General features: G+C 39.0%; 1 protein-coding gene across 16 annotated transcripts in view; it reads left to right on the top strand.

Annotated features, from left to right (window-relative positions):
• Positions 1 to 10,677: 10,677 nt before the first annotated feature.
• Positions 10,678 to 16,068, top strand: part of LOC135988609 (sorbin and SH3 domain-containing protein 2-like) — a 158,212-nt gene continuing 152,821 nt past the window's right edge. For 15 of the 16 annotated variants that reach the window (XM_065634698.1, XM_065634692.1, XM_065634687.1 and 12 more), the window contains exon 1: positions 10,678 to 10,765. The gene's annotated coding sequence lies outside the window, so the exon portion shown is untranslated. Of the gene's footprint in view, positions 10,766 to 11,244; positions 11,330 to 16,068 lie in introns of those variants that run through there. The other variant, XM_065634680.1, reaches the window with a different exon arrangement.

Raw genomic sequence — 16,068 nt, 5'->3', positions numbered from 1 at the left:
CTATGTGCTCCTAACTGGGAAACTGAATTCTGTGGTTCGTTCTTCACACATTTTCAAAACTCTAAACTCTTGTTTCATTTAGGAGCTTGAACACTTCTTCAGTTTTTTTCTTGGAACATTGAGTATCCTGGTAACAAATCAGTTATCAAACAGGATGTATCAGGTCCCAGTTTGGGTTTTTCAGCAACAATAATTGTTATAATACGGTATGACAGTTTTCAACTTTTAGAGGGTGTTTCCTGAGACTCTGGCAAGCAATTCCCAAATTTTTGAGGTACTTTAGTTTTTAAAACTACAGAATCTGTTGCTGTTTTCCAGATACTTTGACACAGCTGTCTGTCTTATCCGTTTTTGTTCAAACTGAGGTTTATTTTATCAGAAAAATTAAAATACATGTCCTCTAGATACTTAAGACTTTCTGAGGGAATTCAAAACTGAGTCGGACTTTTGTGATGTAGGTGCTCTTATTTTAGCTCTTCAAATGCAGAGAAGATCATACTAGCAAGTAACCTATTAGATACTCAAACAGTAGTCTTTATTGAAGCTTTTTTCAGCATTGCAGATATCTAGTGTTACTCTATCTAATGTCTTACAATTTACCTATTCTAAAAAGACATTTGCTGTGCTGTGTTGTTGAACATTGCAGGTTTGATTGCTAGCCAAAGCCTGTTTGTCCTTTAGTCACTGACTGTTTGGTGACTGTGCTCCAGAGATGTGACAGATAATCAGCTGCTTCATGCAACTGGCAAGAGGTAACCCTGACCTTTCCTACAAATAATTAGTGTCAATTATACTCCCCACCTACATCCTTTTCCGCACTGTGGAGAGAGAGAGAGAAAAAAAACCCAAACAAACAAAAACAACGAAACACCACAGCAAAAAACAACAACAAAACCCCTACACACATCATGCTTTTCCTTATTTTGTTCTGGTCACATAAGTAAAACTAGCAGCCCAGTGCCACAATGTTCTGCATAACTCCAGAGTTCTGAATTATATCAGCTGGAAAACTACTGTAGATTTTCATTTTTAGGTATCCTACCTCTTGCATGAATGTTAGGGTACTGATTTCTAAAAGGAAAAGGTTCTTGCAAGAAATCCCAGATGAGGAACGAATCAACTGATGTGGTTTTCTGTAGATGTTGACTTCCCTTGTTGATTATTGGCACAACACTTGAAAATTACTATTACACCTAACCAAGTATATTAAAATAGTCCACTGAATTTCTTTCTCTCTGTAGACACTGTCTGGGTAGCTCTGAAGATCCCAACAGTGTTGTTAAGGCCCTTCTGAAACTTAGCTTCAGACTGATCTTTCCATAACACTTCCTTTTCATGATAAGCAAGAAAGTTTTGCTATCCTGTTCTTGAAAAATCAGTTGCAAAGTGTAGAAGTCTGTCAATCGTGATTCTAAATTCCTTTGGCCATGTGTGCCTTGCCATGTGAGAGGATGAGACTGGGTGCATACAGCTGTACTAAGTGGCTAAATGTCTTGAAATTTATGTGATTGAAAATTCTGAAGTTGTACTAGGCGTTAAATGAAGCCTGATATAGTATAGAAATCTACAGCAAATGGTGGTAAATAGGAGAATTGTATGCAGAGCATTAGTTTTTCAGGGGGAGGAGTTCAGCTGGATATTAAAACAGTTGGAATCATTTGCCTGTGCCTTACTATTTATTGTGAAGGAGACTGATTAAAGTCTTAATCCATCAGAATTATAGTCTTATCTTCTCTGTATGAAGCATTTTTCCAAAGCCAAATATTATTTCTAGAACAGATATTGTCTTCCTTTGTCTTCCCTATATATATACTCTTCTTCACCTCTATTTTTTATGAAAAGGCCAATTATATCAACTCTCTCAGCTGCATGGACAAGACAGTTATAAAAAGGTAAGCATTGCGAACCAGTTGGATCATCTGATTCAGCGTAGTGCAATGCATGCTGCTTCTTATCTGCTGTATCCTGTCTTTCATTGAGGTTACATAGGTCATTTATTCTGACTAAGGAGGGGGAAATAGCATTGAACACCACCTTTGACAGTGAATGGTAAGTGCACAAGGCACAACTGTATCAACTGGTAGTATACTGTTCATTGTGGGTTTAGCCTGCTGAAAAGCTGAGAGACAGACTGTCAAGTACCAAAGGTGTTTTACTGTGTTGTTTTTACTCTTTCACTCTTACTCTGTTAGTAGGGTAGTCTCATTGGATCTTGACTCCTTAACAAGTGATACTTCTTGTGATAGACTTGTGAGTTCCTCAGTCCAAACCTCAGATCATCAGTTGGTAGGCAGTATCTGCTTTTAATCTGTATGTGGTGCTGTCCTTTAAAATCCTCACCCTGTTTTTTCACTGCTTAGAAGTGTATTAGTTGCTATGGAAACACCATCAGTGTTATGAGCTTCTAAATCTTGAATACATTTGAGTCGTCTTGTTTTCTTTCCTCTTGTGCGTGAATGCAGTTGTTCTTTGCCTCCCACACTACATCTGCAGCTTGTTTCAGAAAGTGATGCTGAGCAAACTCGTCACTGCTGCCTTGTTGAAGTTAAATGCTGGGAGATTGTAGGATCTGAGCATTCTCATAATGGAGGTTCTGATGGCACCTTTCATGTTTCTGCTGATGAGTCTGATTCTATTTGGAGAAATCAAAGACATAAGGTTTTGTGCCAGAAAGGAATAAATAACCATTATTAATTTAAAAGCAAAAACTTGGGCAATTATTTTTTTTGTTGTATCACAAAATGATTTGGGCTGGAAGGGACCTCTGGAGATTGCCTGGTCCAACGCCCCTGCCCAAGCAGGGCCACCTAGAGCCAATTGTCCAGGATGACATCTGGAAGGGTTTTGAATATCTCCCATGACAGAGACTCCACAACTTCTCTGGGCAACCTGTGGCAGTGCTCAGTCACAAAGTGTTTTCTAATGTTCAGACCGACTCTCCCATGTTTCACTTTGTACCTGTTGTCTCTGGTCCTGTCACTGGGCAGCACTGGAAGTAACCTGGCTAAGTCGTCTTTACACCCTCCCTTCAGGTATGTGTATGCATCAATGAGATTTCCCCCCCAGCTCCAGAGCTTGCTCTGGGCTAAATAGTCCCAGCTCTCTCAACTATTCCTCACAGGAGAGATGCTCCAGTCCCTTACTCATCTTTGTGCCCCATTGCTGGACTCTCTAGTCTCTCAATGCCTCTCTTGTGCAGAGAAGCCCAGAACTAGAGGGGAGGGATTGCCTTCTTGTTGGAATGTTTCAGCTTTCCCCCCTTAAGTTTTGATGATAAATAAAATCCTTAAATATAAGTGGGCTACTTGATGAAAAACTGGCACCAGACTTTAAAATAATCCCATTTTATAATTTTATACCTACTGCTTTAACACTGTTTAAGACCAAAAATTAAGACAGAATTGAAAAATACTTTGGGAAAAAAAGTAAATGAATTTTGAGTTTAAGAAGCCAAATCATAGCTAAAGCTAGAAGGCTATTGGAGTCTAGATGTCTTGTCACAAAAAGTTGATTTACTTTTTAGGTTAAAGGATGTATTTGGCAGATGTTCTGCTAATGTTCCAAATGTGTTGTGTTACACTCTAAAGAAAATAAATAAGCTACCAAAAAAAGTACAAACTGTTAACCTCTAAGCAGAGGTAGATGCTGCTGTTATTTGTTTAAGCAGTTCTGGAATGCTCTGGCATTTTTTCACTTCCTAGCACAAAAGAAGAAATGACATCTTCATGAAAAGAATGCTGTGGATAAGCTGGGTGGTACCTTATCGACTTTGCTATTGTAGTTATGCCAGCCAGACATGTTAGTGTGACTTAGACGTGCTCTGCTATGGTATTTGTACTTTGTCAGAGGTGTTCTGAGATTGATTTGTGACCTCATCTGGCATAAAGAGGTGCTGCCAAGTTCTCAGAATTGATAAAATGTGAGCCTGTTTTACAAGGAGTTTATTTAAAACTTCCTGGCTGCAAAGACCTTTGGAAAAAAAGATGGCTTACTAGCTTTATCATACGTTTTTGCTACTGGTGCCCTTACTTATCTGCTTTTCCCAAATCTTGCTGTTTTTAACAAAACATGGTCTGACGTATCATAGCTGATAGCATTTCTTTCAGATGCTTTTGAGATTAGGTTATGAATAGTTATTTTTCCAGGAGGACTGTGCAGGAGAGCAAAATTCTGCATGCAAGGTGTGTGAATTTTAGTCTATAAGGAAGGACAAGCTTTTAAATGCACTCTAGTGAGTTCTGAGGAGTGTCAGAGGCAGATAGGACTAGCCCAACAAGCTTTCTGTCACTTAATAAGCCAATCTAATCAGGCAAGAACAACTTTGAGTTGAGAGCCATAAGTATGGTTGTGTGCCTGGGGAGGTGTTCTCTATTTTTAGTCAGCTGGTTATCATCTGGCTCTTGGCATCACGCAATGTTGAAAGTATGGAGGAGGGGGAGCTGGAAAGAGATCAGTTGGGGCTGATTTTATTACTTAATTTTTGTTTTTCCTATGGCAGATTGAACAAAATTAGATTGGTCAAAGAGGTATATTAAGAAACAGACTTACAGTTTGTTGAGTGATAGTGCATGGGGTAGGTAAATACAAAAATATGTAGATGGCTGAAAGTGAGGCTGCGGGTGAAAAGGAATATAGACCTGGACAAAGGGATCTTTAATTTAAAAAAACAACAACAACAAAACCACAACACATCTTGATTATTAGCAATGACTTGGCTATCCCTATATGTTTTAAGTTGTATAGAAATAGAATGGTTTGAATGGATTCTTGTTGGGTTGGGCCTTTGTTCCTAGCAGGCCTGAAGTAGGATCGATTAGGAATTCCAAGTGTGTGGTAAAAGCCTTTCACAAAGCATTCTGGGTAACACTTGAAAATCCATGCTCCTCTGCTTTCCCAGCAAACTGTTCTTACTACCTTCTTTATTTTTGCATTTCTCACAGCTGCTATTCCATAAATGTAGTGATTAGAAGTTAAGAATTTTTTTCTCAAATAGGAGAAAAGGAATGCATGTCTCAGTTTCCACAGTAGTCTATACATGTAGTGGTAATAAGGTGCAAAGAAATGATATGAAGCAGGCTTTTGAAATGAAGGGACAGCAGCATATTGCCAAACGGAGATACATGGGTCTGAGCCTTTGTCATGGTTTAACCCCAGCTGGCAACTAGTACCACACAGCTGTTCGCTCACTCCTTCTGCTCTTTCCTCCTCCTGCCATACCCTTCCAAGTGGGACTGGGGAAAGAATCGAAAGAGGGAAAAAAACCCACCTCATGGGTTGAGACATGAACCATTTCATATAACAGCAAATGAGGAGAAAAATAATAAGAAGAATATACAAAACAAGTGATGCACAATGCAGTTGCTTACTACCTATGACACGGCTAGCCCGTTCATTCCCAAGCAGCGGTGTTTTTCCCCAGGCCAACTCCAGTTTATCTACTGAGCATGACATGATATAGTAAGGAATATGCCTTTGGTTAGCTGTCCTGGCTTTGCTCCTTCCAATCTTCTTGTGCACCTGGTAGAGCATGGAAAGCCAAAAAGTCCTTGATCACCTGGCAACAACCAGAACAGTATTATTAGCATGAGTTCAGGCCTCTGCATTTTGACACAGCACTACTGCTCAGAATGACATTTGACGTTCACAGGAACTCAGGCTTGTAGGGATCTGCAGTTCAGAATGGAAACAAAGCTTGATTTTTTGGATTGTGCTGGAAACTAGGTGGCCTGGGATGTTCTTCAGAACTTAAATCAACTTAATCTGAATTCCTGCTTAGGTCTCTGAATTACTGTAGCTATTTCATGGAGCTGTCAGTACATGACACAAATAGGACTGGAAAACTTTCAAGTACAAATTGACCAGATAAACTATTAATTGTCTTGGCAACATTCTTAGCATATTCTGAAAGCACAGCACACTTCAGTAGCAGCTTCTCATTTTTTTATTTGCTTCAGGTTGCAGTTGATGTCTTAGGGGTATTTCAAGAATTAGGAGGATAACCTTTAAGATACTCATCTGTGTGTTAGTTTTGTTTTGAAGGTTTGCTATTTCTGTTAAAACAGGACATTTAAGCACTCATTTATTGGGACAGCCTCATATATTATGTCTTCACAAGCTCAAGTTCACCTTTTTCTCTGAAAGACTATCCTGAAGATCTGAAAACAGAACACTCATCCATATTATAGTTTAAATGAATTAATGTCTGCTCAATATATCACAAAATTTGAGGTGTTTTCTTGGGATAAGTGACAACAAAGTATATAGGTGTTATAATACATAATAACATAATGAATCCAATTGGTAACCAAGCAAGTAGAAAATAAAAATAAAGAGTCTATTTTGGGCTCTTTTTAATCTTCACTTAGAATGCAGCTAAAATTATTCTAAAGCTGTAAGTACAAACAGCTAAAAAGTAGCTTAATATAATTTTAGTAAGATTTAACATTTGAGATCATGCAGTGATACCTTCATTATTGTTTGGTTTTTTTTTTTACTAAATTATATCAGAAAGTAAAATACTAAATATGGGATGGGAAATAGTGTGGAAATTGCTCCAGGAATTCAGCAGTGCCTTTAACATTGCTGTAAAACATGAGGGATCTAGTCTTATTAGGTTAAGATGCTTTCATCTCTAATTACAGAAGGGCTTCAGGGTTTCTTTTAAAAATTTTTAAATATTTGTTTTTAAGAAAATCGGAGTTAGTTTTCTCATCTTTTCTATTCCATTTTGTGGCTGTGTTATTTGTCATGAGTAACACGTCTCAAAGTGAAAAAAAGGATATATACTTTCTGGGATAAAACTTTCCCAAATACACCTTAAAAACATTTCTAAAATGTTTTTGTGATTGTTTTATTCAAATATATGCCACATCTTAAATACATAAATCAATTCATTACTCTATATGATCTACATAGTGTTCTCTGACAGCATGTCAAGTACCTGATTGAATCCACAGTACAGAAAACTGATCAGAGTTGTTATTGATGAGAACCTGGAAATACAAAGCCAACAGCTGCAGTTGTACTCAGTGCTCAGTAGCTGAAGGGGCTACAAACAAGTTTGACCCTGAATAAAATTAACTGTTTATGTTTGAATTCCAGTTCACTCTTTTGCAGATCTTGGGTGGGGAGTGATAGTGATATCTTGGGAATCGAACATCAGGGCCTTTTTTCCAGGCTTGTGGTCACCTGAACCCTTGGAAAAATGACGTTACCTGGTCTATTCTTGAGCATACTCACCTACAAATATTCATTCTGTTTACTTACTGCTTTGCATTTAAGCAGGTTAACCAACCCATGTGAAAAAACAATAATGATAGATAAAGATTTCTTTATGATTAGAGTAGTCCAATTTGTCTTCAATAATAGAGCTTACTACATTTAAATATACATCAAATGATTATAGAAATTGAATGAAGATCATAAAGATCTGTAATTACTAATGATATTCAGGATGGCTGAACAGTAGGTGTTTTCCTATTTGGATAGTGAAAAATATCTAGGAACAATTACAGTGCAAGGCAGGAAATAAAACACTAATGTTAACAGAGTAGTTGCTGCTTAACTAAAATCTGGTCTTCTGACATTTCCTGTCCATGGATGCCAATATATTGAAATTATTATAGTTCATGTTTTTAAAACAGTTCTAGAATGCGAATTTATTTTTTATGAAACAATGGATTTTAATGAAATGTACTCAAAAAACAGTTCTTGAATTGATTGAAGAAGTCATAAGAATGAAATGTTACTTTAATGGAGGTATACATTTTATATTCCGTGGAGCTGGTTTGAGACAGCTGGGAACTCGTTTGTGAAGGAAAACAGCAGGAAAGGCAAAATTACAATGGTGAATGATATGTTGATACAGTATCTATCTATAGATAAGGCTGAGAACAATCCTTTTTATTTCTGTCTCAAAACTGAAGATTGTTAGCAATGTTCTGGTCAAAGATCAGTGAGTACTAGTTTTCTTTCAGCTCCGATGGTTTTCGATGTGAGCAACTGTCCTCCAGGTACTACAGTGACATCAGAAAGTTCATTTGAATTAATGTGGGAGTAGGATTTGAGCAAAAACACCAAATGATGTGTTCTATTTTCAGCTCTGTTCTAACACAGCAGACAAGTGGTTGTCTTTAAGCACTTAAATACTCATTGTAGAGTCAGTATGACTCTACGTCTTGCACTTAAATGTTTATATAAGGGGAGTAGGATAGCTGCCACCATTTCAGCTGTCTGATTCTGGATCTTTCCTAGATACACAGGCTTATCAGCGTAACTGAGCCTTGAGAGGCTATCAGAGCTTATTCAGTCTCTGGCAGCTGCACAGGGGGTCCAGTTCCCATCCTTGATGTCATGATTTCAGTGGGGTTGGCCAGGAAAAATTTTATGGATGTACAGAGCATCTAGTAGAAACTGTTTCTAGGACTTCTGTGGAGCTTTTCGGTAGTCGCAGACAGATTAGGTACTTACACTTTGTGCTTTAATTGTTTGCTGAATTGGAACCATAATCTGCACTTGGATTAAGCCTCTTCTACCTAATCACTTATGTCACTGAAGAGAAGGAAAGGTTGCATGTGCATGTATATCAAGTCCTGTGTGCATACTGCAGGCAAAAGTTCCATCACTCTTAACTGGATGGAAGTGTGCCAGCATTATAAACATAGTTCTAGATGCCTAAAGACTGAATTACCAAGCTGTAATCTTCAAACAGGTTTTTTATTAAAAACAAAACCACCACCACAAAAAATAACACGAACATTTTAATGAAAATACTGTGCTTCCACTGTATTAAGACACCTGCATATTTATAGATACATAGATATGGACAAACATCTTGAAACCTTTCCAAGCACTAACCTATTGTTTAAAAAGTCATGACTGCTACTCTTTCAAAAGCTGAAGTTTTAGCCTGCCTGTCGAGAGTATTAGGACAGTAACCACAGTAGGTTAGTGTGATAAAGTGATAGAAAAGCTGTTTGTGTCTTCACTTACTGGAGATTTTTTTTTTGTAGAGTCTCTTAATGCATTAAGAAGCAAGGTACTAGGTGTGCAGGCTATTTCCTGTTGCTTATTAACAAAAAAGTTAGTGAACTAATCATGGTGAAATGGTATTCTTGTAATGCAGACTGGTTTTGTTTTAATACTTAGTTTGTGTGTAAATAATTAGTTCGGTAGTTTAATGTTTTCCAGCTAAAAGCTTCAGAATCAGGTTGCAAAATCAGCAGACATATTTTTCAGTTGAAAAGTATTATTGGACAGTAATCATAGGACAAAAAGTCATGGAAGCTGGGGGTATGTTTGTCTGATGCTGGCACAGACTCAGCCCCAACTGCAGTTTGAGAGGTGTGGACATCCATCTTTCTAAAGAAGGCTAAGAGAGGACGAAACAAGACTAAATTATTGTTACTGTTGAAACACCTATTTAAATGGACTGGAATGTTTCAGCTCTGACGTATCAGAAACCTAAACAGAATTTACCTGTTTCCTGGTAAGCCCCCGCCCAGGCCACTTTTCTCTTGTAATACTTTCAGCGAAACTAGCACTTACAGAAGGAGGATAAAGATGCTCAGGGAAGAAAAGTGTAAAATCTGCCACAGTGGACCTTAGTTCTCTGCCTGGGACTTCACTGAGACACCACTGTCCTTGGACCCTGAGAGCAGAAATTCCACTTGGAGTGGGGGAGCAGCAGAGCTTTGTCTGCAAGCTGTACTCACAGGTGAAACACCTGCTATAGCCCTAGAAAAGTATGACACTGAACAAGGAAATGCCATGATTTGTTATATATACTAAGCCAATCCCTGTTAATGACTAGGAAGGGACAGAAAAATCTTTGAGAATTTTTGTGTATGAAATGCAGCATACTCAGTTAGATACATTTAGTATTTCTAAATGATTTTCAGAGAACTTTAAGTTGCTGAGTGCTGCATGTGCTTTCTAGCTTTTATTCCTGACTCCTTAGGTGGCTGAGATACAAGATAATGACAGCTCTTGAAGAGTGGGAACTTTTGTAAGCAGTTTTAAATTTTTCACGAACATCTCCTTTTCTTCCTACTCCTGATTGAAATGAAAAATGGTGTTATTCTAAGTAGGATAAAATTGGTTTACATGGTGATTGAAATGTACAATATTTGAAAGCGATCTAATAAACAGCAACCTTTTAACTTGTTAAGATCAAGACGTGTTTATAAATACTGGGAGTAATTGTGGTAATGGCAGAGGTCAGCTTTCTGTAAACGAGCGGGGGTTTGGGCCTTGTTGTTGGAAAACTAGCTGCCTGTTGTATAACGGTTACCCCTGTTTTCCTAAATATAGAGGATTATTCACCCCGAGTGCTTACACTGTGCCTTACGCTTAAATTTAGCGCATCAAAAGAGGGTAGGTGTTCATACGGTAATCTGCAATTTGCTTGCAGTGGGTGCTCCTCGCTGCTACAGCCCTTTCAGCTCTTGTCAAAACGGAGTGCTCCCCGCAAACCCAGGGCTCCCCGAAGACACCCGGGGCCGGCTTCTCCTTCCGCGGCTGGAGCGGGGCGGGCGCGGCCCCTCCGCGGGGCGCGGCCGGCGGGGCGGGCGCGGCGGCGGGGCCGGGCGGCCATTGGCTGTTGCCATGGCGCCGGCAAGCCGGGGGAGCCCAATGAGCGGCCCGCGGCCGCGCTGGAAGGACCAGCCATCTTGCCTATGGGAAACAATGTGACATATTATGCTGTGCTTTACCGGGGGAATAAACAAAAATCTCCTCGGAGGAAACGGAAGAAACGGGCATATTAGTGAGTAATTACAGCGGCTTAGCGTGTTCGCGAGCTGCCATTTTGGCCAGCGGGTGACTGCCGGTCCCGCTGGCTGACCGGAGGAGGCGGAATGCAGGGCGATAATGCTGCGTATCTGCTGTCAGGCAGCGGAGCGGGGTTTTGTCTGGTAAAGGCAAGGTTTCTCTGCAGTGCTCTCTCAGCAGCTCGCTAGCTACTCCGAGCAGCTGTGATCCCGGCGGAGGGTGGTGCCCGTCCTTTTGCTGCTGCCCGTCCTTCCTTCCGCTGCTGCCCCGGCGTGTGCGTGTGAGCGGCCGCCCCCGGGCGAGCGGCGCCGCTGCGGGCGCAGGTGTGTGCGGTTCGTCGGGGCTCCGCGCTGCGCGCTGGCCAGGAGCTCCTTCGCAGGCTTAACGTGCTGCTTTGTGAGCAGGTTGGCTTGGGAGCTTTCGCCTCTGGACTCTTCCACGAAAGGAAGCTGCTTGTGCATCTCGGCTTGTGTGGGAGAGGTACGCCTTTGCAAGGACTGTTTCGATTTTTGTAAAATAAAACTGAGCAAAACTTCCTGCAAGGAATAAGCTTCTTCAGGTATCTTTGCATTTAAAGGTTGATTTGGTCAGTGGCTTGTTCTGAGTGGTTGCTGAATTAATCGATCTGATTGCATTTTTGTTAAATATTTCAGTGGGATGTTCCATATGGTTGCTGATTCAGAAGGATGTTTATAATGGTTGCTAAAATTTTATGCGTGCATTTTCTACTAAAAGGAAAGGATTTTTGTTTGTTTGTTTTTCATTGTGTTTTTTACCATCAGGATAGCGTAGGTAGAATAAAACGTTACAGCACTTGTGAGCATATTTGAAAAGCCTGACATCATCGAGTCCATCATTACTGAAATTCATGCATTGTGTTCTGTCTCAATGTAACTAGATTTAAATTGTCCAACTGCTGCTATGCAGTATGTAGGTCATAATAAAAAGCAGGTTTTTCACCAGCTTTCAATGGACTGCATGCCCCAGTGCTGTGGTTGATTAGTTTGTGGTACTTGTACTGTTAAGAGTAGTGGTATTACAGCCAGCTCACACCTCCTTTTTAAAGATATCGCACATACCGTGCTAGACAAGAGCACAACACACCCATTGTGTCCCTCCGTTTGGCGTTCAATGAAAGGAAGGAAACCAGCACTCCACATGGAGCACAAGCACATTAATAGCACAAGACGGTTAAACTTTCATTGAACAATCTCAGCGATTATTGAGATAGGCTAGAGAAGGTAGAGAAAATAAAAACATGAAGACAAATGGAAGGTAATAATTGAAATGGCAGAGGTTTTCTGACTGGGACTGTATGGTAATGCTGTAGATTTTCAGTGCAAAATGAATTGTTCTGAATAGTTATTAATCACAACACATCTGTTTTAGAGATGAAGACTGTAATTAGACCTACGTCAATAAAACTGCAATCCATCAGTACAGATAACGTTTATATTAAAACTAGCATTTTATGAAATACCAACTGTATTCTCACTGAGTAATACAGTTTCTGAATTAGCCGATATGCTGACATGAAATAAATTATTCTGACAAGTGAATCAAACATTCTGATTCACCTGGCATCTATAGAAAATTAAATGATATTGTGGTCTTAACTCTTTAATAATTATGTAGATTTCAATCACACTGAGATCAGCCATTTGTTTGCACAGTTGAGTGGGCATGAAATCAAGAATTTGAGGTCTGGTATCTTTATAGTTAAATTAATAACCAGTGCTCTGTAATTAAGAGCCAAATTCCAATGTGTTATTTCTATATATATATATCCTGCAAAGGTATTTGAACAAGCGTGTTCAGCAACTATCCCCCAAATGAGATATTGCATTTGGAAACAGCAATATAGAAATGGATTGCTACCATGCATTTTCTCTATTAGAAAAGCTCCATCTTACTTGAATCATTCCAGGATTTCGTTATTCGGTGAATGCACACCCCAACTTCTTTTGCTGTATCTCTGTGTAGGGGTCATACGGTAAGTTGTTTAGAGAACAGCTTTCTTCTGTATTCTATAAAGTGGAATGCACATTTATAGTGTATTTATGATTGAGTCTCTAATTATGATGAAAATTATAAACAAGCAGAGCTGGTATTTCCTTTAAGGTGTTTATAAGCCTTTAACAGAGAGAGCTTTTGTTATAACAATATGAAATACGGATATAGCAGTATTCAAAAAGTGAACGATCTTGCAGTTCAAGGTGGACATAATGTCACTATGAAGGTGTAAGAAAACAAGTGAGGACTATCTATGACTAATCACTGAACAGTGTACACCCATTAGGTGCTGATAGATGCAACTTATTTGTCCATATAATTTAAAGCAGTATTCTGTAGTCTTTCCATTCTGCTTTTCTCCCTTTGTCTTTTTTCTCATATCAATTCCCAGCTTCCCTGTTTCCTTACTGTCTCTTTGGCAACATCTGATCCTCTCAGAGCTATTTGTAAATCAAATCGGTGACTGTCAGTAATGGCCATGGAGGTGCTGCAATAGAATCTGGTATGGAGGAAGAATTTAAATGAGTTAGAGGTAAGAAACAGTAACAAAGTAAGAAGTGTATCCAGTACGAACTAGTTCCCCATGATGTAGGTATAAATGTGTAGAATTGGGTCACTGACGTAGAAATCAAATGGGCATGAAGAGAGAGGGACATATTTCAGCTCATGATGAAATGAAGTGTACTTATAAAGAGAAGGCTTACAAGAAGACCTTGACAATAATATAACACAGGACAAACTGGGTATTTTTGCACTGGAAAGGGTGACATCAAGTTCCAGTTGAAGTCTAGAAGTTTTTCAGGTTTCAGTGTAGCTATAGTTTCTATCCAAGAGATAATTATATGTCATCTGTAAGTCTGTATGTTATGCAAAGTAAGGCTCTCTCTTGGTCAGCAGTGATGTAAATAACATTAGCTGTCATACTTTAACATTACGTTCACTTCAAACATTTTTTTAGATGGATGACCTTTGAAGGTGACTCTGCGCCCATGTGTTATGCTCATAAACCTGATACCAACAAAGCAAAAACAGGCAGATAGATCCTAAAATGCTGTATCATAGTAGTAGGTGCAAATAGTAATAGAAATGAGAGAACAGGATGACCAAAGAAGGTAGAATGCAGTGGTGCAACAGTTTTCTGTATGTTGTTTGTTTAAAATAATCAGCTTTGTGCAAACAGTGATAAGTATCAAACAAGCATGCAGTCTGTGGAGCACAATAACCTTTGGAGAGCTAGTGTGGGAATGTGTTACCTACCCTCAACCTGTGGACTGTTGTCTGTATACTTACATATATGACCAACCTGTGAGCAGCAATACAGATAGCATGTGCCCAGGGAACACACTCAGATATCGAATTAGGGTGCCTTGTATAATGTTACACTGTGGAACGGCTGAATGCCAATTCTGTATCAGAAGGATCAGGTATTGAATATAATACACCAATGATGAGGATGCATCTGGAGCAGGCAAATTGCATCCGATGTGACCTTGAAACAATGTTTCTGCTCCAATGAGTCTATCCGCACAAACATGGAAATAAAAATTGACAATTCCTCCTTGTTTGTAAACAAGAATTTTACAAATGTATACTTTAGTATGCTGTCCTACTACTATGATCCTTTCCCATGTCACTATTTCAGTATTGCATTAAGCATGTTACTTATTGCCAGTATGTATTTTTTCTTTACTGTTGGATGTAGTGTATAGCTTCCTATTTGGGAGATATTCTGTGTTCATTTTTCTTCAAATAGTGTCATGTCTTTTCATGAAAGTGTTTTGACATGAGTTGATCTTTATGAAATTATGAAGCTTCTTAACATTCTAGGGCTAAAACAAAAACTGAAAAGACTTTCAAAGTCACTGATGTAATGGAAAACTTTACGTATGGGAGTGAGAAGGGAGAGACATAAATACTTAGAAGGGCAGCGTGTATCTTGAGTAAAGGCATGCTGGATGACCACATTCTAGATCTACTTTTGCTTTCAGGTTTTTTGAAACATGAAATGTATTTTCCTTTTGAGATGTATTGTTCCATAACAGTGATACATCATAGCTAATGCTGCTGTAAAGCAGGAAATTCCAAAGATGAAGCCTTTTTTTTCTGTTGTTTCCAATTTCTTTCCCTAAATAGATTGATTTTTTTTTTTTCATCTTTTTGTACTGAATAAATATAGTGTTCTTAAAAACCTCACCAACCACCATCAGGGGGTTGAATAGCACAGATGTGGTTCTGTGTGCTTAAGTAACCTGAGTAACATAGTACACTTTTTAAAGAATCGATACTGAAGATCCCAAGCCTCTAAGGATGTGGGAAAAAAAGACAATGGGGGGAAAAGCAACCTTTCTTTCTCTGAATCTTTACTATGATCAGACTATACAGTAAACTTTTTCATTAGCCTTTTCAGAAAAATAGCTGTTAAATAATGCTGGGGCATAGAATAATAAAAGCTTTACTTATTTTTAGGACACTTGTTTTGCATTTTATATACAAGTATTAAAGCAGTGTAGAACTGAACTGTTTGATAGGCAACTAAATCTATCCCTAGTTTGGCAGCAGTTGCTGATTAGCTAAATTTGTCCACAAGCATAGTGGTTTTACTCTTTTGCTTCTTCAGGACCCAAAGGAAAAGGCAGGGATGCATGAGGAAACCCAAGGAAAATGGAATCAGTAACTGCAATTCTCATACCTGAAAATCAAATTCATCCAGGCTTACAAAAACAGTAAAATGCATTGATTTCTAAAGGTTGCATTTGTTTACAGATTCAACAGTTATGCTAATAGTAAATCAGTAGTTCTGACTGAAGGTCAGAATAGGTGGAAGAGTTGTTGTTTTTTTCAAACAGTTTAAAAACAATGGGTCTGGTTCCTTGCTGAGTTCTTTTTTTGATCATTGTCAATACGTGAAGTCCCAGTTCAACTGCAGCAAGCTGAAAAGTAGTTTTAATGCTTCCTAAAAGTCTTAGGGTTGGATGGTGTGGCCCATGATGAGAAAGAGGTAGGGACTGTGTCAAGAGCCGTAGGGTGTTTTTTTCAGCACATTGCCATGTTGTCTGAGGACTCAATAACTGTAGCCTGAACGTAAAGCTTCATCGCCATAGTGGGCCTTGACTGTTACTGTGTTTAATAAAGCCACGTATTTCTTGGTGGGATAGGCACATGTGTGTGAAGCCATAGGAGGCACAGTGTGCTGCCTTGCAAAAAGGAGTAGATATTACTTAAACATCATGTCAGTAGTAAGTGATGAAGGTGCAGAAGATGCAACAAGTTTTCCTATGTCAACAA

Source organism: Caloenas nicobarica, chromosome 4, assembly GCF_036013445.1.
Source record: "Caloenas nicobarica isolate bCalNic1 chromosome 4, bCalNic1.hap1, whole genome shotgun sequence".
Taxonomy (NCBI): domain Eukaryota; kingdom Metazoa; phylum Chordata; class Aves; order Columbiformes; family Columbidae; genus Caloenas; species Caloenas nicobarica.
Note: the sequence above shows the minus strand (reverse complement) of the source record. Positions and strands in the feature narration are given on the sequence as shown.